The sequence below is a fragment of the Ambystoma mexicanum genome, chromosome 1p (assembly GCF_040938575.1).
Source record: "Ambystoma mexicanum isolate Mex_15411 chromosome 1p, UKY_AmexF1_1, whole genome shotgun sequence".
Lineage (NCBI taxonomy): Eukaryota > Metazoa > Chordata > Amphibia > Caudata > Ambystomatidae > Ambystoma > Ambystoma mexicanum.
The window spans coordinates 1,085,131,200-1,085,157,983 of NC_090921.1; the positions used below are offsets into that span (position 1 = coordinate 1,085,131,200).

General features: G+C 45.5%; 1 protein-coding gene across 7 annotated transcripts in view; it reads right to left on the reverse strand.

Moving 5' to 3' along the window:
• The window catches only part of USP21 (ubiquitin specific peptidase 21), a 1,008,218-nt gene that overhangs the window by 925,674 nt on the left and 55,760 nt on the right, over positions 1-26,784 (reverse strand). For 5 of the 7 annotated variants that reach the window (XM_069604671.1, XM_069604661.1, XM_069604674.1 and 2 more), the window contains exon 2: positions 13,365-13,546. The gene's annotated coding sequence lies outside the window, so the exon portion shown is untranslated. Of the gene's footprint in view, positions 1-13,164; positions 13,273-13,364; positions 13,547-26,784 lie in introns of those variants that run through there. The other 2 variants (XM_069604666.1, XM_069604676.1) reach the window with 2 other exon arrangements.

The window sequence follows — 26,784 nt, forward strand, 5'->3', positions numbered from 1 at the left end:
GACTACACATCAACCTGTTAGAGCTGAGAGCCATCAGACTTGCGTTGAAGGCTTTCCTGCCAGCTGTACAAGGGAAGAACGTCCTGATAATGACGGACAACACGGTGGCCATGCATTACCTCAACAAAAGAGGAGGCGTAGGATCACTACCCCTGTGCAGAGAGGCGATGCAGCTCTGGTTTTGGGCAATCCAAGAAGGAATCTCTCTATCGGCAGTTCACCTAGCCGGAGAGAAGAACTTGACAGCGGACGCTCTGAGCAGGCAGAACACATTCTCCCACGAGTGGGAGCTAGCTCAGGAAGTCCTTCAAGAGATCTTCGCCCTTTGGGGAACCCCTCAGGTAGATCTGTTCGCCACCAGCCTAAACAGGAAATGCGACCTGTTCTGCTCAAGGGAATTTCCTCCGAGAGGAGCTCTGGGAGACGCGTTCATAGTGGACTGGGAGTTTCCGCTTCTGTACGCGTTCCCACCGGTCCCTGTCATTCCTCAAATGATCAGGAGGTTGAGAAGATTCCGGCGAACCATGATCCTAATTGCCCCGGATTGGGCCAGGAGAACGTGGTACCCGGACCTTCTAGACTTGTCCATCTGCCCTCCAATTCGACTTCCTCTCAGAGAGAACCTACTCTCACAGAAGGGAGGTCAGGTTCTCCATCCAGACATCAAAACCCTCAACCTTCACGCTTGGCTTCTGAACGGCTGAGGTACAAGGATTGGGACCTCCCTGATGATGTTATGGAGGTGTTGCTTTCGGCAAGGAGGCCAGCAGCAAAGTCTTTATACCGCTGCCGTTGGAACAGATTTTGCAGCTGGTGTAGAGAACAGAATATCGACCCATTTTCATGTGGTACACCAATGGTTTTGTCCTTCCTACTATATTTGGCAAATTCAGGCCTTCAAGTTGGCACCATTAAGGGCTATCTCGCAGCGCTATCTATCTTTAAGCGTACTGCGGAGGAACCATCCTATTTCAAATTACCCTTGGTAATACAGTTTCTAAAGGGGTTAACCAATGTTTATCCCCCAAGACCATTCCAAGTTCCCCTATGGGATTTAAACTTAGTACTAACTTTCCTGAATGGTACACCTTTCGAACCTCTCCATTCTTGTTCGTTAAGATTCCTTACCCTTAAAACTGTTTTATTAATAGCACTTACATCTGCTAGAAGGGTGAGCGAATTACAAGCTCTTTCTTGTAAACCCCCTCATACAATCTTTCACAAAGACAAAGTTGTCCTGCAAGTGAAGCCTAATTTCCTCCCAAAGGTAGTTTCTGAATTCCATATCTCTCAGAAGATTACCCTACCATCTTTCTATCCTCCTCCTCACCCGGGGAAAGAGGAAGAGAGGTTACACAGACTAGACCCTAGGAGGGTTTTAAGTTTTTACAATAGTAGACTAGCCAGGATAAGACAGGCAGACCAGCTGTTTGTAGGTTACGCAGGTCACAAGCTGGGGTTACCAATAACTAAGCAGACCATTTCCAGATGGATCATTCTAGCCATTCTGGAATGTTATAAACTGGCAGGGAAAGAGCCCCCTCAAAACCTTAGGGCTCATTCGACCAGAGGTATTGCAGCTTCATCGGCCCTCAAAAGAGGCGTGCCGATTAAAGACAAATGTGCGGCCGCTACATGGTCGTCTGTCCATACCTTTACACGTTTTTACAATCTGGATTCCTCCTCTAGTCAAGAGACTAGGTTTGGAAGGGCTGTACTGCATTCTATTCATCAATAGAAGACAGCGTGAAGTCAGTACTCCTCCTCCGAATATAGAATACTGCTATGGGAGCCTATCTAAGATGAGGAATACGTCGGAGGACACAATCCCTTCAAAGAACAAGTTACTTCTTACCTTGTAACGTTCTTTCGACGGGATGTTCCTCCGACGTATTCCTTATCGACCCTCCCATCCATCCCCGCAGTTCTACTTCCCTTGTTGTTGCAGCTTACGCTCCTTCAGGGTGATTAGTCTAGTCCAGACAGTTATACTGTGGGCTACAAAACGGAACTGAGCAACGGACGCTGCGCGCGGCCTTTATAGGCAGGATGACGTCGAGCGTCGATACGGCGGCTGCCGAAGGACATCGACTCGAGAGACGTCGACGCGCAGCGCCCTCTAGAGAAAAAAAATTTCCGAGGCCAGCAGAGCTGGAAGGATATATCTAAGATGAGGAATACGTCGGAGGAACATCCCGTCGAAAGAACGTTACAAGGTAAGAAGTAACTTGTTCTTCTACTTGATTGGAACTGCTCGGGTTCTTATTCGTCCCTGTACTCATTACAGCAAGATGGTCTGACAGTTTATAAGAAAACATGGTTTCAACCTGTATCCTAGGGAGGGAAGGTTTGGATGTTATTACCCTATGGGGTTGGAGTTAAAAGGGGCCAGGGCCCGGACTCACGTCCTTATCCCCAGGAGGGGAGTTCTTCCCCTATGAGGTCCTCCTGCATGTTACCACCACTAGGAGATTAGCAGCCACAAATGCCTAGCCTCATGGAAAGTGGCTCTCCTCTGGGGAGAAGTGACGCCATCTGGAGGATCGTCACATACCCTTTCCCCCCTTAAGCCTTCGACTTACCCATCCAATCCCTTTGGAAACCGAGACAAGAAATCCACATATCCCCGTTCTTTGTCCTTCCTATGCTCAACATGAAAGCAAAATGGTTGTAGTTCTAAATACCAGCGCATAATGAGCGGGTTAGTGTCTTTCCATAGACTGAGCAAGGTTACGGGGGAGTGATCCGTCACTAGATTTAATTGGCAACCAGTGCGGTAATATTGCAGATGTCTTGCAGCCCACTTTATGGCAAGGGCCTCCAATTCTATTGTGACAATTTATTTCACAGAAAAATAGTTTTCTACTCGTTTAAAGGACCACCCCATCATACTCCTGCGAAAGGACTACCCCAAGACCGCCTTAGAGGCATCCATCTGCAAAACAAATTATTTGTTGAAGTTGGGTACTTTAAGTCAAAACTGGCCTGGTCTCGTTTTTCCCAGCATAGTTTCTGGGGTTCAGCATTCCTTAGCTTATCGGTCAGGCAAGGTGTTATACTGGAGTGATTTGGGATCAAATGCTAATAGCTAATAAGGGCCAAAAATGCTCTCAAGTACTTCTTGGTCTTAGGGGGTGGAGTTTTACTAACAGCCTTAATTTTCTCAACCTGAGTTCTTTCCAAGCTGTTCCCTACAAAAACAAAAAACAAGCATCTCACTGTCGACTGGGCCAAGTGGCATTTCTTTGGGTTGGCTGTCAACCCTGCCTGCCTTAGGGCTCTTACAGTCTCATGCAGGTGACATAGATGTTCCTCCCAGGTTCGACTATAGATCAGGATATCATCAAGAGATGCTTTGCAGAAGTGGGAAAAGGGGCACAATATCTTTTCTATAAGTCATTGGAAAGCTGCTGGGGCGCCATGGAGTCTAAAAGGTAGAACTTTGAATTGTAATAATCCTCTAAGAGTGAAGGCGGCTATTTTTTCTTTGTCGGAAGGGTTTAATGGCACCTGTCAATAGCCATTAGTCCGATCAATCGTGGAAATGAAAACAGTGGATTCTAGTCTGTCAATAAGATAGTCAATCTTAGCCATCGGATAATTGTCAAACTGGGATATTGTGTTTAATTTTCTAAAATGTATGCAAAATGGTGTTGCGCATAAGACTTTTGGCGATGACATGAGCTTTCAGGTGGCTCTATGATTTACACCGCCAACAATTTCATCACATCCTTGAGAATTTCCTTTCTTGACTTGGGGATTCTGCAAGGTTATAAATTAAAATTCCAGAGGGAGTGCAGATATGATGTTAAGAGACTTTTTACCCACCCCGCTTCCTTAATTCATACATCAGGAAATTGGTCAAGTAGATCCTGTATATCTTGCATTTGTTCAGGAGGTAATTCAGGTGGTATTAGATTATACTCCATGGTCCACTCAGACAAGAGAACATCCATAACCACTGAAGTACACTCAACTGTTCCTCCTTTCACTCTTTTAGTTAATCAATATGATAAATCTGAATCTTAGCGACTTTGTCAGGCTGTGACTCTCGATAGTTAAATGGGACAGTTTATTCCAATACCTCATAAGGACCATGCCACTCTGAAGTCATCTTATGTTCAGAAATGTGTAGCAATACAAGAACCTTTTGACCTATAGAAAAAGACCTTTTCACAGCTTTATCATAATATGCCTTTTGAGCTCCATGTGCATTTTGTAGATGTTTCTGCACATGGTCATGTGTTCCTTTAGACATCGGGCCGTCTGCGATAATGGGAGATCAGCTCCCTCATGTTCCTCGCAGGTTTCGCTGAGCACATCCAGGACGTCTCTAGATTTGCCACTATACAAGAGTTCGAAAGTGGAGAAACCCAAAGCAGCTTGGGGGGATTTACAGATGACAAAAAGGGCCCAGGGCACCATTATATGCCAGTTTCAGCCATGACCAACTTTTTAAAAATCTTCCTTAGGACTTGATTAAATCACTCCACCAACTCATCCGTCTATGGGTGGTACACAGAGATGTATAATGTGGCAACGTGGAGGATTTGTTCCACTTCTGCCATAATTTCTGACATAAACGTACTCCCTGATCAGTAAGAATTTCTTTGGGAAACCACACCCAGGACAAGAAAGGGATCAAATACTTCAGTATTTGTTTAGAGGTATAACTCTTCATGGGAAAGGTTTCAGGGTAACGGAGTGCATTATCAACGATTACCAAGATGTACCAGTTTCCTAATTGGGATTGTTCCAAAGGGCCAACAATATCCATTCCTATCCCCGAGAAAGGGGTCTCGATAATCAGAAGAGGCTGTAATGGGGCAGGAGGGAGATTGGCATTGGTTATCTTCTGACAAAGTGGGCATTTGGCAACGATGTTCTTAGCATCCATATGTACACCCGGCCTGCCGAACCTTGGTATTATCTGGTTCTGGGTTTTAGTCAGGCCCAGGTGACTGGAGATCAGATGGGCATGTGCCATCGCCACGACAATGCAGCAGCGACACTGAGGAACCACCAATTTAGTTATCAAGACACCCTCAACTGTAGTATCTCCTCTACACACTTTTTTCATAAAGAAGAAGCATCCTTTTTCTCCACCTTCTACTTCAGTAGCGGCCTGTTGGAAAGCACTGGCTGATAGGGGTCAGTCTGTTGTGCAAACACAAGGTCTGGCATTACTTCTGTATCATCATCCACCAGTCCAAGCATTTCTGCAGCAACAGATGCATCTTTTGTTTTCCTTGGGTTAGTTTAAATGGGGAGAGGTTTGGCAGCTTCCCCAAAACCCTTGTCACCTCTCTCTGTGATGTCATGTTCCTATATCTCCAGGGGTTTGGGAAAACGTGCAGCCTCCAATATACCCTGTGCGATTTCCTACCCAAACTTTACATGGTAGGCTTTCTTTCCATTATTATGGAACAGAATCTTTATATCTCCCCGATACTCTGGGTCGATTACTCCAGCTACCACATCCAGACCAAGTCTCCAGGCTAAACCAGACTACAATACTAGCCCGACATAGGTGCCTTTTGGTGGGGACAAGATGAACCCTGTGGGTATTAGTTGACGTTCCCCCCACATCCACTACAATGTTCTGACTAGTACACAAATGAAATCCAATGGACTCAGGAGTTGCTACTGTGGGGTTGGAAGCTCTCGTGGTCAGTTTGGTAAATTTAAGGGCCCCCCAATGGACGTCAGTTGGGCAGGATCCAACTCTCGCTACAATGTTCTGAAAGGTGGTGTCCCTACCTCAAACAACCTAAAGCTCAGACAGTCAGGAAATCTTTGTAAACCCAGGAAAATGACTCCCTTCTCCTGGCTATGAGTCATTCAAGGTGCAGCATTCCCAAGCTCAGGAAATGTTCCAAGGTTCACAAACAAAGGAAAAGTTCCCCAAGTTCAAAAAGAAACAAAGTTCCACGATTTGCAGGTGGGGCTAGGAGAATGACTCCCTTCTTCTAGCGTGCTCCTCAGTTCTTTGCAAGTCTTATCTTCAAATTCTTTAACAAATCTTGTAGTTCCCTCTAAGGGCTTCTGCCGCTCTCCATCTACTCTACTTTCTTCAACTTGCCCCCACTGGGACTATGAAAAGGATCCCAGAGTCCTCCTTGACTCTACAGCACTGCGATCTTGTGAAACAGGCCAGGAAATTGCCCCACAACGTGCTACAATACTTTCTCCTCTTCTACTACTATTACTACTACTACTACTTCTCCTCAGTCTCAAACTTTCCCAGCGGCCTCCCCGACTACTTATTCCTGTAACCTTCTCTTGGGGAATGCTTCACCGGTTTCGCTAGGGGCCACAGGTTTGTTCTTCCACCTTCTACTTCCACTTTTCTTCGCAGGCACGCTTGTGCTGGTAGACTCGGCGCAGGTTCCGGACCGAAGGTCCACCCACGACGGGTCACACCGCCACCACCCCTCAATGTATCTACTTTAAGTGCGGCGGCTCCCAGCCGAATGGCAAGACACAGTTCGGGTGTCCCGCTTCTTGTCTCTGCTACACGCGAGAGCTGCCTCGCTGCATTCTCCCGAATCTCAATTTGAACCTCACAGGCTTCTCGAAAGCGTCCTTGCTCACCGGGTTCTCCTTCCGGATTCAGAACAAAGTCCTTCTTTGCCGTTTGGTTTAAAATAGCGGGGACTGCCCCAGCCTAACATCAATGAGATTGACAACAGCTGGTCGAGCACTCTTCTTACTTGATTGTAATGTCCTTGGGTCCTTCTTCATCCCTGTACTCATTACAGCGTGATTGACTGACAGTTTACAATAACACATGGTTTCAGACTGTATCCTAAATAGAGAAGGTGTGGGTATTACCCTGTGGAGTCAGGAGTTAAATGGGCCATGTCCCAAAGTCACGTTCTGATCCCCAGGAGGGGAGTTCATACCCATGAGGTCCTCCTGCATGTTACCACCCCTAAGGGGATTATTGGGTAGCAGCCACACCTCCCTAGTCTCATGGAAAGGGATGACCATCTGGGGAGAAGTGACGCCATCTGGAGGACGTCACAGATTATATTGGAAAGGAACTGGTCTGGTGCAGGCAATGGATCGGGCAGAGTTTTGGAATACTGCTTCTGGGTTGCTCATGGCATAGTTGTTTAAATGCTTTGGTGGGTTCCCATTGGCAGGGAAGAGAGCAGGTGGGTTAGTGCTCATCAGGACTGTATATGTTTTTTGCATTCATCAGTGCTTCTATTATCAGGGCCTAGTGATGGATGAAGCAAACCTTTGCCTCCCGCTTTGGTCAAATCTGTAGGTCAAGATATCAGGTCTCTCCTAAGGCGCTTACCTTAATGGAATGAAGACAGTTGTCATTGACCTCTACCTTGAGGGTACTTTGTCAAAAATGCTTATGGTGTGACATCCGGGTCCATGGTGTCCCAATCAGGGTAAGTCTCAGAAACAAATTAATTTTGGCTTTCATCTTTACCTTTAGGAGGAACATCTGTGTAATGTTCCAAGCTAGGAAGTGATGAAAATCAAACTGAGTTCAACTAATGGTGTGCAAAGATTACTTGTGGGTTATTGGCCACCATGGAACTTTTGAATTCCTTTTTCCAAGTGTTACAAAAAATGCAAGTCTAGATCATTTTGAAGCAGTTGGTAGCGGACATCATAAGGGTGTGGTCCCTATGGAAACACACTTGTAAATAACTTGAAATAAAAACAAATAAACTAGTTGGATGTGGATTAGCAGAATAGGCTATAGGGGTGTGATGAAGGTGTTACTCCAACAGTTCCTTTACAAAGGCAGGATACCTGCATTGATTTAAAGTAGCACTAGGATACATTTATGATTCTAGTGATCTTGTTCCATAAGGTCTGCATCATGCCCAAAAGCGATAGTTGGTATCCATATGACTAAGCAATGGTGGTTCAGTGAAGCAAGTTTTAAATCCCAAAACGTATTTGATACATTTCTGGAGCTGCACCTGAGAAAAGAAGGTTGTTTCTGGTTAATGGTTTTGTAAAGATTGAATAAGAGTGAACAAATATAGGATCAGTTGTCGAAAGATCTTGGAAAAACCCTAAGTACTCGCTCTAACCCTTCAGTGGATATAGGTGTTGCCAAGAAAGGAGAAAACATGTGTAAAGTTCAGATCAGAGTGAATACCTTTGTAAGAAATACAATAGCCCAAGAACTTAACACCTGGACTGAAGAAAGAATAAGTCTCAGTCCTGGAATATCATCTTTTACTCCACAACATTCTTTAACACCAACATGCGTTTGTGCTCAGACAAAAAATACATACCAGCAAAAAAATATCATAATGGGCATACCATCAATGCAAACATGACACACAAAGGGGACATTTCCTGCTGAAAGATCCTTACTATATGCAACTAGAAAATGTATTGCTGTTTTGACAGGAGCATAGTTCTGGCATAGATTGGGGAAACGGAATACAATGTTTCCCTGTCGCCACACCAGGTCCGATTTGTGATCCATTTGGCTGTGCCCTTATTTTCCAGTGTATCACTTTCCCCTTACACTCTCCTTTGCTTCCTCCGCCATGTACTATGTCCCCCACCCTCTCTCCTCTCCTGTTTTTGTACCCCTTGCCCATTCTTCCGCTGCAGTCCTTGGCTCAGGCCCATCCTCCAAATGTTGTATCTTGCTCCTTATCTTCTGTACTCCTTAACCAATGTGGGCTCGATAACTCATGCACCTGTTCTCTTACGCTCTTTCCACTAGTGATTTCTTACAGTGACCATTTAATCCCTGCTTGTTATTTCCTGTGATGCACCTCTCTTGCCAACCTTCTCCGACGAGACGCTGCTCTGAGCTACTCTAAAAACATTTTGCAGTGATCATTATTCCCTGGGGTCCCTATACTCATTATCTCGCAGCGAAAGCAATCAACACAATACTCTGTGGAACGTTTCACCTTATGGCACCTCAGTATTATGGGATTCCGGAGAACACCAAGAAATATGTCTGTGGATTACAACTGGATAGCCGAAGGATGAAAAGATTTCAGACGGCTTCTTCCTGTGTAGTCTGCAGTGCACGTCGGCATGTAGGTTGCAAGGAACGGATCAATGGGTGCAGCACAGCACAATGGGAAAAGTTAATTCCTACTATTGTTTTGTTACGCAACAGGTGACAGATCAAACTATTGAGTGGAAAATAAAATGGGTCAAACTAAAAAGTGAAAAACACCAAGATGTCAATAAAAGAGTTGCAATGAACGCTAAATACTACAAAGTACAGTTCAAGTTGTTTATGCTTTGTCAAGATGGTGTAAGGGTTTTTAATTGTCCCCACCAAAACTGTACAGGATGGCTTCTCCTTTGATACAATAATACTGTGTCTTGATTCCCACAAAGTCTCTAGAAGCTAGATTCCAAAACAAAATGTGCTGGTGTCCAACAGTTGCTGCGGATCAACGAAAGTCTCTGGTATTCCTCTTCTGTCCATGCATTTTTCTTCTGCTTCTCTTCTTAGTCTCAAGGGAAACCCATTAGCTTCGGTCTCTGGGTCCACATGTTATTAAGATTTATACTGCACACTGCTGCCATTTGCATTGTGCAACAAATCCAGGGAATGTATCCTTTCTTCCCTAGCCCCTTTGAAGCAAGGGAGGTGAGACCGCTAAGCAAAACCCTCTCTAGGGGTTTGGGAAAAGTGGCACCTCACTGAGAGTGACTCCCCTATAGGGGACAAGAAATATGGGAGGTAGAGGGGACACAACCTCTCAGTGCTTGGCACAAAGTAATGCTAAATCCCCTACCTGTTGGAACACTTCTCGTTAAGAACATGTCCTTTCTGAGGAGTGGAGGACGAATAAAAGGCCAAAGACCATGGAATACAGGAGGAGAATCCTAGAGTTAAGACGACTCCCTGACATGAGAGTGTACTAGGGGAGGAGCCGCGCAGAGCCAGCAGCACTGCCGATGCGAGTGAATGCCAGAGGGGAACACGATACGTCCCTGAAAGAGACCTGAAAGGCCACGGGGTGCGAGGCTGTGCAGAGCAGAAGAGACCGGGAGGCACAACCATGTATCAGATGTGGTAGGTTCGGCGCCAGTCAGGAGAAGCCGAGTACCGAGTTGAGCAGAGTCTGATATTCCCTGCTCTGAAGCCAAGAGCCAGATAGGCGAGGCCTGCGGAAGGGGAAGACCACCCACTTCCAATTGCGAGGAGCAGCGAGCAAAGCATGGCGCCCCCACAGCTACAGAGACTGACCCTCCCTGGAGTAAGGACCGCCACACCACTGGTACGCGGGTTGCTCGAGTGAACAGGGGAGAGAATGAGAAGAGAAGTAGCGAGCGAGTGGGGACTGATAACCTCAGCAGAGGGTCAAAGGGAACAAAAGAGCAAAAGAGAGCTCAAGCAGACAAGGGGTGGTGGGAGCCTGAACGACTCACCACCCAGTAGAGTGATAGGGACCAGAGTGTCAAAAACCAAGAAGGTTTACAAAAACACTGTTGAACTCAATAGAATAGTGGGTCAGGAGACCCCAACGATTTACAAGGGAAGTACCAACAGAGTGAGTAGGAAGGATGTATACTAATAGACCTTTTCACAAGTGACCTCAGGAAAATTGACCTCAGGAGAATTAACCTAATTTAAAAGGTCAATTAGGACATATATGTCGGGGAAACCCCCCGCAACGCCCCACCCAATCCCCTTATCTTATTTATAATACAAAACCAACCCAATACATACATAAAATAACTAAAATAATATAAAGGTCAATAGTGCAGAAGGTCAATTAGGACCTCGATAATTAGGTCAATTAGGACAAAAGGTCAATTTTAAAAGGTCAATTTGGGTTATACCAGCAGGAAATAACACTGGGACACTTAAAAAACAGATACTGGTTGTAGTGTGGAAAGAACAGACAAGTTGGTGGAACAGGATCAGCGAAACATCCCTCCACATAAACATTGGTTTTGTTGTAATTTCAGGAACTTGATTAATACTATCTTTGGGGAATCATTAAGGAACTTTGTGATAAAAAAACGGACGAAATTAGCAGTTTTGCCTTGAAAGGAACCTTTGGCCACCTATACTATCGGATCAAGATCCAGGGAAGAGCCCTGGAAAAACTGCAAAGCCTGTATGGAGAACAGAGTGCAAGAACGTCTCCATCGTTATTATGTTTTGATAAGTGGTAGAGCCAGTTTAGTGGATAGGTTTGGACCAAGGGCTATATTTTTGTTTTGGACTTTAGACAAGCACCTTAGTTTAGTTTGAATAGGAAGGGGAATCCCCTTTAGCAATAGGCACAGCAAGGCATTTTTTCTTTTAATTTAAATAAAACTATGTGTACCAATGTCCTCTGGTCCGAGTCCTTCCGGCTTGCCACAATTGTCTCTAGGCACCTCATGCACATGAACATTCGACTGAGGCGGCAGCAAGAGTTGGTTAAGAACCCCAGAGCTTCCTCCAAAAGGCTAGTCACCTGAGCTTCCATATAGGTGCAATCAAGGTATCTTCCTCTGCTCCCCTTCTTAAGGATCTCGCTGTTTCTCAAAACTCTGCTCTGGTCTACCTCACTGCAACTGTCTCGTGCCTAAGGGGAAGTTTCCTGGACCCCCGATTGTCTCCTCTTCTACCTCCTCAACACTACATTACATGCTCATAGCTCAACCGAACCTCCCGTCACACCTCCTTGGCTCAATCTCCCGTCACACCTCCTTTTCAATGCTTATTTTTGGGGTTTCTCCTTCCACCTCTTGCTGTTTACTTTCACCCCCTCCTCCCTCCCTTTCTCTCCCTCTCTCTGACTCTCCCTCTCTCCTCTCCCTCACTTGTCTGGTACTTACTTTGCACCTGGTTGATGCTTTGCCATCCGAATATTTCTCCACCCACCTCAGGGCCACCTTTTTCAGGCATGGAGTTTGCCTTTTGCACCTCTATTAACTCTGTATTTTAGGGCCTAACATGCCACCACCTCCAACCTCCCTGAAATCTCTTGTCCTCCCAGGAGATCACCTTTCCGTGTATCATTTCCTCTCCGTCTCCTGACACTTCTGTCTCTCCACGGCGCCCTCCTTTAATTTCACCTCCAAATTCTTTAATACCTCTTCATAACATTCCTCTCCTCTAAACGTATCTTCAACAGGCCCCTCTTTTCTTCCGGTTACCTTCCTCCTCTCATTTACACACCTCCTACCTCATTCATCACAGCCCCATCTCCTGCTGTCTGGTCAATTCATGCCAGCCACCTTCCTCCTGCTCCGACTCCTTCTCCTCACGCATGCAGCTTCATCCAATGAACCGCTGAACTCCCATTCTGAAACTCTTGATGCTGTGCAGGGAGCTGGTTCTTATTTCGGGTTGATGGTGAATGCTTATGCGCAGATTGGCTGGAGGAACCACATGAGGACTCTAGCAATGCTCAATAGTAGAAAAGACTGCACCACTTAAGCTGGGTTCTTGTGTGCCCTCCTGTACCATCGAGATTGGAATGGGGATCTTCTCCATCTGCTTTCTCCCTGATCTGTAAAGGTCTCCTCTTGATTCAGGCCACGTTAACCTTATGATCTGTAGGGGAACTTTGGAGGTCTCAGTGCTAGCTTATTGGTCTCTCCATAATGGGCCAAGTCACAAGACCAGGTGATGTTTGGGTTTCGGGTAATGGGGATGTCCTCTCCAGGTCCACAGTGCAGTGACGGAGTACACTTCATCCACTTAAATTAGCATAAATCATTGGTTTGCCTAGCACTATAGGGATAACAGACATGGTAAAGGGTTAGCAGCTGGGGTAGCCAAATGCAGAGTGGGTTATGGGGACTCCTCCTAGCCCCCATCCATCCCAGTGATGAGCATCGATTAAGTTTGAAACACGTGTTGGGTAAAAGGTGAAAGTCGCTAATTTACACAGAAAGGCAATGAAACAAACTGGGGTGCATATTTTTGCATGAGACAATACCTTTTGATATACATTCTATATGTGGACTATAGCCATTATTATATGGGTGACATTCAGACAAGAGTGCCTGGAATCACAAGCTATTTCGCAGAACTGGACAAGTGAAGCTGCTCCAGTACCCAGTCAGGAAACAGGCAATAAACTTGCTGAATCTAGTCAGGCCAAACGATCTTTCAGAAAAAAAGCATTCAACTTAGAGCGACAACATGCTGCCACTTGCAAATTCTCATAAGCAAACAAGAACTTGTTTGGTCCTCACCTTGCCTTTACATGTTTGGTAACAGATGGAAATCTCTCTGTATGGCCCTCAGTTTGTATTGCAGGGAGAAAAGAGTAAAGGTTGCGTTAAGTCTGCTACTAAGAAGCAGAACTCCACAGCTCTACAGCAAGGAGTACTTCTCAGACAGAATGACTTAGTTAGCCCAAGAAAAGCCCCATCTCGATGACTAATGTACTCACATTGTCAAATTGCTGGTAGAAGCAAAGCAGAAGGTCTGAGTCCAGCAGGTACTGCTTAACAACCTTGCTAACCTTGATCAGGAAAACAGGTTTGAAAGACTTTAAGCTCCATGGCTGGTTCCGTTCTCTGAGTTGCATGCATTGGAGATTTCATGAATAGGATGAAATATGATCTTTTTAATCTAAAAATGGAAAAAAACATAACATTAGTGGAAATCCAGCTGGCATGTCCAAACAATCAATACATGCACTTTATTAAAAATGACATTCTGCATTAAAGCAGCACTGAAAAACAGGTCAATCAATCTTTATTTGTTCGGCAAGTTGCACATACAACAACTGCTTGAAGGTGCGCCTAAAAAAACTAAGCCTAAGAATGCAGGATTGACCACAAAACTAACATGTGGGCCACAGATTCCTGGCCAATGCTGCATAAAAAGAGGCATGCCAGGGCTGGCAAAATGTACTAGCCCACTCACATTGGTGAGATTTTATAAAGGTCGAGTACGGTTTGCATGGTACTCGACCTTGCTAGCGAGTGTGTGGGTGTTTGAAACTTTTCTTTGACATTTACTGCCAAGGCAAATAAAGGTTCCACGGTGCATTGCCGGCCTTTGGGTGGCAGCATTGCACCAAATACGAAGTGTGCTTATAGTGTCATGTACCATTTTACAAAAAGCACAAGTCAATATTTTGCCACTAGTCACAAAGGGATGAGTGCATTTCTCCAAGGTCGAGTATGTAAATTAAGGCACTCGCCCTGCAGGTCGAATGGGATTTTAAAGAATTTGCAAGGCTATGCTCATGGGGTTGCCGTTTGCCCATCTACTCGTTATCAGATTTAAGAGATTGCCAAAGTAATACTTTCCATCAAGGGAGGGCATCTCAGGAGACAATATGATCTAGGTAAGGTTTAATTGCCTCAAAGCTTTTCAAGTCATAGCACCGGATTAATCTATGTAGAGGTGGCAAAGGTCATTTATTGTATGTGCCTTCCAGTACACTTAATTGACGAGCGCTACATCTGCCAAAGATGAATGCTGGGAATTCCCAGGAATTAGAAAACCCCAGCAATCATAGCAGGCCTCCAACATGTTTAAATAGAGGAGAGGACGTGGCATATCTCAAACCTACCTGCTCCTGAAGTTTCCTTTCAAATACCAACACCCTCAGCTGTCCAAACCCAGCCCATAGAAGGGCGGGCCAGAGTGCGGGCGGCATTAACATTTTCAAACCAAGTTCTTTGTGTACCAAAATTGTAGAAGAGGGATTCCAAGATGGCGGCCGGTGGAGGAGAACATGTGTGTGTGTTTGTGTCTCTGTCTGTCCCCACCGGGCCGCAAATAAAGCTATAAATGAAGCAACGTGCCAGATAAGGATGCAAATTCTGAGTCAGTGACACAGACGGGTCAAGAGAAGGGGAAGGTAAAGCCCCGAGCGAGTAAGGAGTGCGCTGCAAGGTGGCAAAGAGTTACGTGAAGCTGCCGGCGAAGTGAGGGGGGGCAGTGTGTGTAGACTGAGCTCCGATGGAGGGCCGGCGAGGAGGGGTCACTGAATGCGGAAGAGGTTGCGAACAGCTAGTAGGTGGCGCAGGGGCACTGTGGAATAAGAGGAGTGAGGAGAAGCGAGCCAACACAGAAAACAGGGGAGGCCCCCACACAGCATTAAAGCAGAGGGAGGAAGGAACCGGAGCAGAGCCAGCCCCAGGAAGCAGCTCAAGGAGGAGCCGGAGAGGAGCCGGCCCTGAGAAGCCAGCCCCGGTGAGTCAGGGAGGATGGAGGAGAGGAGGGAGAGGAGTTCTCCCCACAAAACAATGGGTAGTCTGAGCAGACTTTGCCCGGAGGAGAGCAAGGGGAGGCCTGCAGCCCATAAGAAGACATCAGGTGCACAAAGGGGGCCTTTGGAGTTCAAGAGAGCTCAGAGGAGAGTGAGGGGTGGGTCCACCCCCGTATTTAAATAACACCGCTTAGATTAATGGGAGCTCCGGGAGACTATGGACTAAAGGGTCGAGACAACATTGAGGAGGCTCCAAGAACACTGATCTTGGGCGGCCAGTGAAGAGAAGGTGGGTGAAACTACACAGAGGGACCCGGGCACTACTATAGAACAAGTGTGTGACTTGTTCCATATATTGTTCATATGGACACCCAGTAGTGTCCATATGTCCAGAACAAGAGGGAAAGCAGTATTGGCAGCGCAGAAGACCCCCCACAGGCGAGACAAGAGGTGAGTATAAAACAGCTGTGGAATGCGGAGACATCCTCGCAGACTAGAAGCGGGGGTGGGGGGTTTTCAAAGCCCATCGACGCTGGGGACCAGGGAAGAAGGCGTAATGGCGCTACGTAAAGAGGATATGCAGAGCTGGTTCAAGGAATTTCAGGACCACTTCATGGCCTCCTTTCAAACACAGTTTGAGACTTTGAAAGAGGAAATTAAGCAATCTGTGCAGGAGCTATAAATTGACGTGGCCAAGCTGGAAGAGAGAACAGATACATTGGAAGAGGTGGTCCAAAATATGTAAAAAAGGGAGAAAAGTTATGAAGCTCTGGGACACCTCTCTTGCTTATCGCATAATTTGGAGAACCAGTGTGAGGACTTGAGAGTCGTTCACAGAAATCGAATATTAGGATAAAGAATCTCTCGGAGACGGTGGAGGATAAAGATTTGAAGGATAGAGTCCAACAACTCTTTGCAGACATTTTGGCAAATAGTTGTGAAGAACTGGTCCATCTGGACCGCATACATCGAGGAGGCCCACGGAGGATAGTGGCACCAAGCTTGCGACCTAGGGATGTCTTGGTGGCAAGAACATTGTATGGTCAGAAAGAACAGATCTTGAGGATGGCAAGGACAGTGGGTCAGGTGTGAATCAATGGAGAGGAAGTCCAGCTGTACCAAGACCTTGCACAGGCTACGGCTTCAAAAACAAAGACTGATAGGCCTGGTGGTGACATTTTTGGTACAGAAACAAGTCCGGTATAAATGGACATTCCCCTTTGGCCTTCTATTTTCAAGGGAAGGACGCCAACAAAGGATTACGACATGCGAGGAAGGGGAACAGATTCTGAACTTACAGGAAGAAGGTACAGACTTCTGAGGGGGACAACAGAGAAGAGAAAGAGGGTACAAGAAGCCATGGGAGTGGAAAACTATCGGCAAAAGGGGGGGCAAGTCTTGAAAACAAGCGCCAAACCCTAACCGTTGGACAATATATCAGGGTGGATCCATGCATGAGGAAAAGCAGACATTATGTGAACCACGTAGTTGGGGTAAGACTTGAACACGTTACTATGAAGCATGTGGCTGAAGGGTGCCAGGGGGAGTGGAGGAATTTGGAATCCTAAGTGGGGTTTAGTATCGCCCACAATGTTTCTGTGGGCAATATTGAGGGCCATGCGCAATGGACAATACGTCCGGGCAATCCTAGGAACCTGTGCCTTCCTAAGGGGTGGGGATGGAGGGTCTAAGGGGAGAGGGAATTATGCTGAGGGTGTTTCAAGTTGGCTGAGGGAGTGGGGGGAGGGGTCACAGAGAGAGATAGAAGAGCTTCAGGATCAATGGGTAGAGGGGAGATTCAAGGATCACAATGGGGGGGGCGGGCAGGAGTCTTTTAAGACAGTATTGTATAATGTAAGGGGATTCAATACCGCAGTCAAGAGGAAGAAGCTAGAAGGCTGGCTGCGGGGTGAGAACCCAAATATTATCATGTATCAAGAAACACACATACGCAAATGCCACAGAAGGAAATTGAAAATCGGAGGGTTTTCTCAGCTGTATCAGGCGAACTCGGAGGAAAAGAAGGCAGGGGTCCTAAAAGCGATGCATGATAGGGTGGGAGGAGTGAGTTCTTGAAACCCGGGTGGATCAGGGGGGGAGATCTCAGTTTATGAATGCTATTTTGGAGTTGCACATCACGCTGGCCACGATATATGCCCCTACCTCGGGGAGGAAGTTTTGTTTAGGGGGGTGCTCTTGAGGTTGGAAGAGTTTGAGTAAGGGGATATTATCTTGGCAGAGGTTTTCAATATGGCGTGGGAGCCTCAATTAGACTGGAGCACCAGATCCACACAACATACCTTGGCCCCGTCCAAGGCTCTTTAGCAAAGAATGACCACGATGGACCGCCATGATATTTGGTGAGCAGTAGAGGGACAGGCACAGGGCTTTACCTTTTATTCATCTCTCACCAGGATAGACCACATGTGGGCCTCTACAGGTTTGGTGGGAAACGTAAATAAAGTGGAAGTGGGATCAATATCGTTGTCAGAGCACACTCTGGTGTCAATGTCGATTACTTTGGGGTACTCCTGGGGGGCTTATGGAAGGGGAAATTCCCAACGGAACTACTGCAGGATCAGGTACAGGTCGAGCTAATTAAGGAAAAAAATAGAACATTATTTTGCTGAAAATGAGACCCCATTTTCCTCTGCACCCGAGACGATATGGGATGCATTCAAGGCAGTACTGAGCGGCCAGGTTATAGTAAACAAGGTAGCTAGGATAAAACAGACTACACTGGGAGAAGGAGCTAGAGGAGGAATTAAAAGAGGCTCAAGAAGAAATAAGGGCCTGAATAAAAAATTGGTGAGACCAATTCGGCATATCCAGGGTCAACTAGAGATTCCTCGTACAAAGCAATGGTACTATATTAAGGCTAACAAGGCAGATAAACTTTTGGAGAGACAGGTACGGGGAAAGGATTGGTCTAGGACGATCATGAAAGTTAGGGATGCAGCGGGGGTAGATAGGACAACAAATGAGGAAATGGGAGAAATCTTTCACGAATACTACCAAACCTTGGATACATCTGACAACCCCTCAAGCTCTAAGCAGGAGGAATTTCTCTCTGGGGTCCTACTTCCACTACTCTCGAAGGAAGAAAAAGTCATTAAATGAAGAAAAGGTGAGAAAAGCGATAAGGTCCCTTCCAAAAACCTTCCAAAAAATAAGGCCTTAGGCCGAGCTGGGTACTTAAAATGGTTCTATAAACAGTATCAGGTGTTATTAGTCTGCATGCTTACACGCTTATTCAACACCTTTAAAACAAGGGGACATATCACGCAGACCATGAATGAAGCCAAGATTATAGTGCTGCTTCAGCTGGTCAAGGAGCCTACCTCTAGCTCTTATAGGCCAATAGCTCTGATCAACCTTGATGCCCAATTGTACACCAAAAATCCTGGCAAACAGATTGACAGAATTGTCGCAGAAACTAATGACAAGATAAATCAAGGTTTATATCTCTCAGACAAACGCAGGATAATCTGCGTAGGATTTGTCATTAGATAGAAAAAACTGCCAAGACTCAAAAACTCAGCGCTACTGGTGTCATTAGATGCCGAAAAGGCATTTGATAGAGTAGAATGATCATTTTTATTCAGTACAATGAAGGCTATGGGGTTCAGTAAGGAATATATTGAAATGGTCAGGGCAAATTATATTTCTCCTACAATTCGTTTAGCAATTACCAGGACACACACTAATAAAGTGAATCTCGGGCGGGGTACTAAACAAGGTTGTCCTTTATCTACATTATTATATCCCATATATTTAGAACCATTGCTAGCCAAATAATGGGGAATTGCTCAGGTAAATGGGATAGCTATGGCGCGAGAAGATCATAAGTTAATAGCATTTGCAGACGACATGTTGGTAGCACCATCAAACTCGGAAATCTCATTGCCGGCATTGGTGAAGTAACTGGAGGTATTTTGAGTTTAAGGCCCTTTAGGAGTGTGCATATGTAATGGATGGGATCATATAGAATAATTCCGAGTCCAAATAACCAAACCAACTAAGGAAGATGGCAAAGTACTGTTTTATTAACAATTATCTAAACAGGGAGTTTACAACGAAATCAACGGACGTGCGCTCAGTCTCTCAGCGATCTTTACACAAAGAATAGACTTTATACCAAAATTACGCATACTACGTGGCAATAATGAAAAATCTATCAAGGGTCAGGATTGGCTATGGGAAAAATCTAAGTATTATTTTCTATAGGGACTAGGATTGTGATTGCCTGTCCACTATCAGATGGACAACATATGCCTACCTCTAAAACATGTCCTCTTCAGAAACATTAGATACACAGTTTCTCATTGGTCGTCAACCTATAAGGTCCTTCGTTATGTGGGCTAATATAATTGGTTGGTACACTTGTACCAGGTCTGGAACATTTGGTTCACTTGGCAGCACCTACGTCCAGACCCAGGTGCAAGGAGATGGGGCATGACGCTACCCCACTACCCAATTAGCCCAGCATCTCTCATCGCCCATGCTTTCTGCCATGAAGATTGTCTTTGAACTTGGACTTGCAAAGAATCCTTGTCTTTTTGAATACATGGGATTGAGAGCACTCACTATCGTGTTCTTGGACACAAGTTCGAACTCTATGTTCATCCTTGACTCACGTGACAGGAGACCACGATTTGGTCAATTTTGCAGGTTTTAAATGCTCTAAAGGAATTAAACTTGGCACTCCTGGTGTTCGTTCTTTGCACCTTAACAAGGGATGATACATTCTACGCACGTTCGCTCATTTCCAGAATAGATCGCTGACCTTGGCTGCTTCAGTCTTGACTCCAGGCCAGACAGCCTCGACTTGCAGTGCCCCGATTCTGCTCATTCTTGCTGAGACAGTTTTCCCTTCTTGCTTCAAAGGTCCTGGCTTACTAAATTCATGATACCGATGTCCAGCTTCTATATAATAGCAGTTTCGCCTGTGTTCCATTTACTATGTAAAGCCAGCTTCTAGGATTACTTGGTCTACCTTGCATTTCAGCATTTGTACATCTATTGAATGGTTGATTTTCTGCAGCACTCTGCACGTGTAATCTTTTTCGTATAAAAGTTCACTTGATTCTTTATTTCATATTTCATATCAAGAACGTCCATTTGCAGGCGATTATGCTCAAGTCCCAACATTTTGTCTTCGAGCTGGTCGACCCTGCCTTTGAGGTCGCAGATTGAGGCTTGTATATCAGTTCTTATGGCTTTGATCTCTTGAAATATTTCTTTCAGGTTGTCCCTGGTCGACGCAATCTCATGTGGGGTAAAGGGGGGTTCCCCTTGGTCTGTTCCTGGGGGCCTCTGAAAGTGTTGCAGGGACAGGATCCCCGTAAGGGCCTTCTTCGTCATAGTGGCCCGTCCTTGTGAATCCTCCAGTGTGATACACAGGTGCGCTAACAGGGTGTGGCTCTCTGTCTTTCGGGATACAGCGCCACCAAGTATGGGGGGTAGGGACCCCTATCCTCTGTAATTTAATGAGGGTTGGGTGTCCCAACCTGGTGTCCGTCTTCCTTTAGGTCTGGGGTCCCAGGTGGATACGGGAGCTCCCATCAGGTTTCAGTCCAATGTATGGGCGACTTCCACCCCTGGGTTCATATCCTCTTTCACGGTACTGTATTCTGCATCGGTTGGAGTACTTTCATTGGAGGCAAATTGCCCCCACGTCTGTCTGTGGTGCTGGTGTATGGCTTCTCCAGCGACTGTGTGGGTGTATGACCGTCAAGTTCCACTAGGCGGGGACCCGTTCTCTTTTCAAGGCGCTCCTTCAGGTCTTACTGTTCCCGGGGTTTACCAGGCTCTGGTGACTGGGCCTGGCTCCAAGCAAGTGGGGGCCCCTTTGGCCGGTGCGTTCCCCTAGCCTCGCCGTGTACCCTTCCTTGTCACTCCGCACCTCCCAGAGCCTCTCCCCTTGATCCCCGTCTGATGGGACTATGCACAGGCCTTGCCCCCAGTCCTTCAGTAGGGCTTGCTGTGGGTCTCCTTCACAGGGGGAGTGTGCCCTTGTTCTCGGTCTGACCGATCGCCTTTAGTTGTTCGATGTCCCCCACCAACATCAGCCGGTCCACAATGTGATCCTGAGGCTCTTTCACCGTTGACCCTGCCCGCGTAGTTTCTCGTGGCAGCCCTGTGTGGAGTATATGCCGTCTCGTCGAGCCCTCTAGTGTGGACCCCAGTGCCGTTCCTTCTGTCTCCTGCGTGGCCTGTTATTAGGCCTGTGCGGTTCAAGTCTTTCCCCGAACTCAGTGGGCCTTTATGCGCTGTCCGGCCTGCATGACATGTCTCGGTATGGGGCCCAGAGAGGGCCGCCACTCTGTGCCGCGTTGAGAGTATGTGCTTTTCTTTTACTATCTTTATTTATATTTTTTAAGAGGGAAAGTTCCGGGCCCGAGAGGCGAGACCGGGTCGCCCTTTCATTGGTGTCTCGTTCGCCCTCATGGGTCCCCACCCAGTCTCTGCATTCGGTGGTGCGGGCCTGTGGTGCTCTCTCCCCCTGCCGGGTTTCCATGTGGGGGTTCTCCCCCTGTCCCTCCTCCACCAGACTCCTCACCTCTTCGGGTAGTGCAGCCGGGGGGGGGGGGGGGTGTTCCTCCCGGTGCTTTCTCAGATTGCGGATGTCCACGGGTTGGGGGGGCAAAGATTTCGGTTTGATGGTCCCTCCTCCGTCACGGGCTGCGATCTGGCTCATGGTCCCGCTCTCACTGCAGGCCTCTGCCTTCTGGGTCTGTGGTCTGAACTCCACTGGCTCGTTATTTCGCCAAGTCTCTGCCACAGGGTTCCGTGGTGCTCGCGGGTCCGGATACCCAGTCTCCGTTCTCCAGTATCCAGTTCCAAGGTATTCGGGAGCAACCGTGGTCTGGAGACATACCCTGGAATTTCACGTCATTCCCAGCGTTATCCCACTCACGGTGGGGGTGCCCTGTTCCTTTGCGCCACCAGCGCAAGGGGCCTGAATCCCCTCATTTTTCTATGTTAGTTTTTAGTACTTAGAGTTCCTTTGTTATCTTTTCATGTGTAAGACCTGCCTGGTTTATTATCTGTATCATCATTTCCCTTGATGTTTAACTTAGTGGATCTTCCCAATCATTTATGGCCATCACATCTTCGCACAAGGGGAAAATACAGATTCTGAGGCCAAAAAGGGATTCTTCCGACCTCTAGTTACATCTTCATGGTTTTAAATTTCCCACCATTTGGTCAACTCTTTTTTTTTTAGGCTATTTCGAATTGCTCGACCAGGCTTCTTAATGAGTTTGAGCTTAGTGGGGATGGATTTGTATCTGTTTGTCTATGTCTCAAAAAAAGTTCTTCTGCTTCAGCATCTCTATTGTTGTATTCTGTAAATTTTTTGTATGCATCTTTTACTATTTTCCTCTGTTGTACAGATCACATTTATTTTAATTTTTCTCTTAGTAGATTTCAGTTTAGGTTGCCTTTTGAAATAAGTTTGTAATATCTTTGTCCGGTCAAATGGTAGGCATTCAGTCCTGGGCGAATCTTATCTTTCAAGAGAATTTCCTTTTACAATAGTCATCGCCACTGCAGATACCATTATTGTGACCATATCAATACTAGAATTGAACTTAATTTACTTTGTGGTATCTCACAGATGTGCGGCAACTTCACTTCAATAGGTTCTTGATAAAGTAAAACTACTTCGCATTTTCCATTTGAAAGACATTTCTTCTTTTTATTTTCATCAATTCTTTCTCAGAATTGTCATTTTCTTTGTTTTCTTTCATATGGCTTCATATAACATAGGTATGATTTAAACATTCACAATGATGTAATTTATCTCATTGCATAGCTTTTTGAAGTTCATATATCACCTCACTTTTCTACTTTTAATTCTGATACCTCTTGTACAATGGTTTGTTCCTTTTTTGGTATGATCTCTTCACAGAATATTTGAGTTTTTACTTTCTACAGAATCTGAAAATATCTACTTGTGTTTGGAAGTAGTCTGCTGAATTCGCTGGGCTAAATGATAGCCCTTTGTTTAGTGCTGTAATTAAAGCTGAACTCATACTGTAGTTGGATAGATTGGTTACTAGGTTTACCTGTTCCCCCTCCTTTGCGATCTGGTTTGCATGCCTTGAAAATGACCTTCTTGACTTCTTAAATCCTCCCCTATTACCCCTGCTTCTGATGTTAATGTTGTTGAGATATTTGGACATTTGTGTTTCGAGTTGTCCTTTGTCTTGGATTTGCTACATTTGACTGCTCATAATTTTGCCTGTACTTTTCTTGTACCCCCTTACTTCTTAAAACAAAAACAAAAAAAAAAAGATTAAAAAAAAGGTAATTCTGGGTTTACTGTTGATGTACTGGGTGCCTCTGTCCGTTTGTCCTTTCTCACTGTCACTAACTGAGTCTACATCTGATGATTCTGGTGTTCTGCTTTGATTTGTCTCTGGTATTGTTTGTCTACATTTGTTTAATTGAAAACTCGATATGTAATTTTTCCTAGTAGGAGTTCAAATGATGATAATTTCTTTAACCTATTTGGGCAAGTCTAACGACATACGAGGGATGTAGAAGAAGAAAGCCAGGGGATAAAATAACTATCTTGTTAATTCAGCTCACTTGGGCAATAATATGTGGTACCAACATATGAACAAGGTGGGAGAGAGCATCTGATGAGAGCTGCTATGTCTGCTCTTTCCTCCCCTATGCCAGGAACACAGTAAGAATATTCATTTCAAAAGGAGATGCCAGCACATGATGAAGTGCCTCAGCCATCTAGCAGCATGTACTACCAAACGACAGTTCCAAGGGAGCTAGACAACCCTTCGATGGCGGTCAAGACAGTCGTTCCCATACCAGGATGATTATATCAAGACCAGGCAAATGCAAAAAGAGCCTGGATGGACAGACAAGATGCTCGTGTATCCTTCTGCGGAACAAGACCAATTGATAATTGAAGAAATTAAAAGGATGAATTACTCTGAGAAAACTGGAATGCCTGGATGCTGTGAGCACTCACAGCTGTTAATCCATGGACGAGTGATAATGACCAAAGGATGGGTAGATAGGATGATATCCTGTGCAGCTCATCTACTAAGGAAGGAACAAGTGTACAAGGTTCAGAAGGCGAATGACGAGTGCTTAAAGTCGTTGGCCAAGAACTCTAAACTGCTGACATGGGTGGATGATGAAGCAGGACCACTAGCTGTGGTCCCATTGATTAACTCAACAATGCACTTTCGAAGCACAGGCAGAATCAAAGTTGGAGAAAATAAGGGGTGCAAGAACATAATTGCTGTTGCAGGAATGAGGAAAGGGACTGTCTTAGTGGATTGATACTGGGCCTGCGGATCTAGAGCATATATGAAGTTTCACAGCAACTGGGGAGGAGTCTGTTCCATAGTACTCATCCATAGTACTCATCCATGTTCCAGCCTTGGTGATTCCTCAGAGCGACCGAATATTGAAGGATTTCCACAAGTGGATGAGAACTTGAGAAAAAGAAGGGCACTTGCACTCCAGCAGATGAAGAGAATTATTTCTCATTGAAATTAATAAAGGCTCATGAAGATATTCCTGATGAGCACAAGTTGTTTAGCAAGACTATGATAATGACATCTATATTCATGCCTGGACTCCAAACATCAGTGAATGCCAAATGGCTTTGGATTACCAGATGGGAGCTGTTACAAACAATCAATCCCACTATAAAAGGAGTTCATGCCATAAACGAAGAATTGAGGGCCATAAGGTTAATGACCCTCCAGGACAGGTATGTCCATGACTTGATTACAGCAATGGAAGGTGGTGTTTGCGCCAAGGTCGGGCCTTCTTGCTGTACATTCAACCATCTCATGATAGTGAGAATGGGACTCGGACGGATGCTAGAACTATGTTGACAGAACTGCATACGAAAATGGAGGAAGAGAGACAGGCTATTGGAGAGGACAATTGGTTCTCATAACTGTTTTCATGGATTCCCAACTGAATGGCGAGTATATTCAAGTTCCTTGGAGCACTATTGGTGATGATAATGTTCAGATTCTGTGTTATAAGGATAATAATTGGACAATGCCAGAAAACAGCTAAGAAAGTAGTGGGAATGATCATGATCGACGTAAAAGGTGAAACAGAAGACAACGCTCAGCCTGAAAGTACCATCGGAGACTGCATAAAAGCAAGTATTGTGGCACCCAAGGCAACGAAGTCCCTGTATCCAGAGAACCCAAGAATTACATGGGACGTTGGGTCTTCTGTACCCCAAGTGGAGAATGCAATTACATGACCTGGAGTGTGGATGAACATATAAAAAATGCGGGTACCCTGAGGGGGAGTGACGAAGATACAATAGAAACCTTTCTTGAAGAGAAGATCCAAACAAACAGGAAAACTTGAGGTGGTGGATGAGGACTTAACCAGAGGGGGAATGTAGAGGAGTAGAAGTATATATCCGCAGGAGATCCTTCTCCCCTGCATTGGATCCATGAGACCATGCCCTGTCTAACCTCAGCTACTGTACCAATAATACGACGAGCATATGGAGACAGTATCCATTAAGACAACCATATTGAATGTACCCTCAAGTTGATGACATCCTGCAGGCGTAACACCCTAAAGGAATTTTGAGATAGAGATAAGAAAATGAACTGATGTTGTAAGAAAGTATGCACGCCGCTCTGAGATACTGAGTGAAGACGATGTATGGATCCTAGTGGCGAAATGACAAAGTGAAGAATCAAGTGAACCTTAAAATGGAAAAGGAGAAGATCACATGGTAAAAAGTGCTGTAGAAATCAGACAGTTACTGAATGTACAGACGCTGAAACGCAAGACAGATCAAGTCATCGTGTAGCCTAGCTATAATTAGTGAATAGACTGCAGGCGAAGCCGCCATTGTACAGAAACTGGATATTTGTATCATGAAACAGTAAGCCAAAGAATCATTGACAAAGAACGTAAAGCTGTGTCGCAGTAGAATAGCACGTTATTGAAGCTGCATTGAGAGTCAATAACTGAGAAGTCGAGGTCAGCTATCTACTCTCACGTTAAGGTGCAAGGAATAACACAAAGCATTTAAAAGCTTGCAGAATTAACAGAATCATGGTGTTTTGTGAAGGATAGAAAAGAGTTTGAACTGGAGTCCCGGACACGATAGCAAGTGCCCGCACTCCCATGCATTACCAGGACTAGAATATTCTGCAAGGACAAGTACAAATAATTTCATGGCAGAAGGCATCGGTGATGAGAGATGCTGTGCTAATTGGGTGGTAGGGCAGTCTCATGTCCCATCTACTTGCACCTGGGTCTTGGCTTACGTGCGGCCAATTGTACAGAATGTTCCAGACATGGCGCAAGCATGACAACCAATTGTATTAGTCCGTATAATAAAGGAACTTCTAGCTTGAAAAACCAATTAAACTAACTGATTGGTCTTCAAATGACAGGTATGAAGAGGTAGGCATAAGTTGTCCACCTGATATCAGACAGCCAATACCAAACCTAGCTCCTATATGATTGTATATCTAGATGTGTCCCGTAACCAATCCCAACCCTTGATAGGTTTTTTTTTACTATTGCCACTTAGTAGGAGGTCATTCTGATGCATAACAAAGGATATCATTGTATTTTTTGTGAAAATGACAGAGACTGAACGTACGTACGTCCG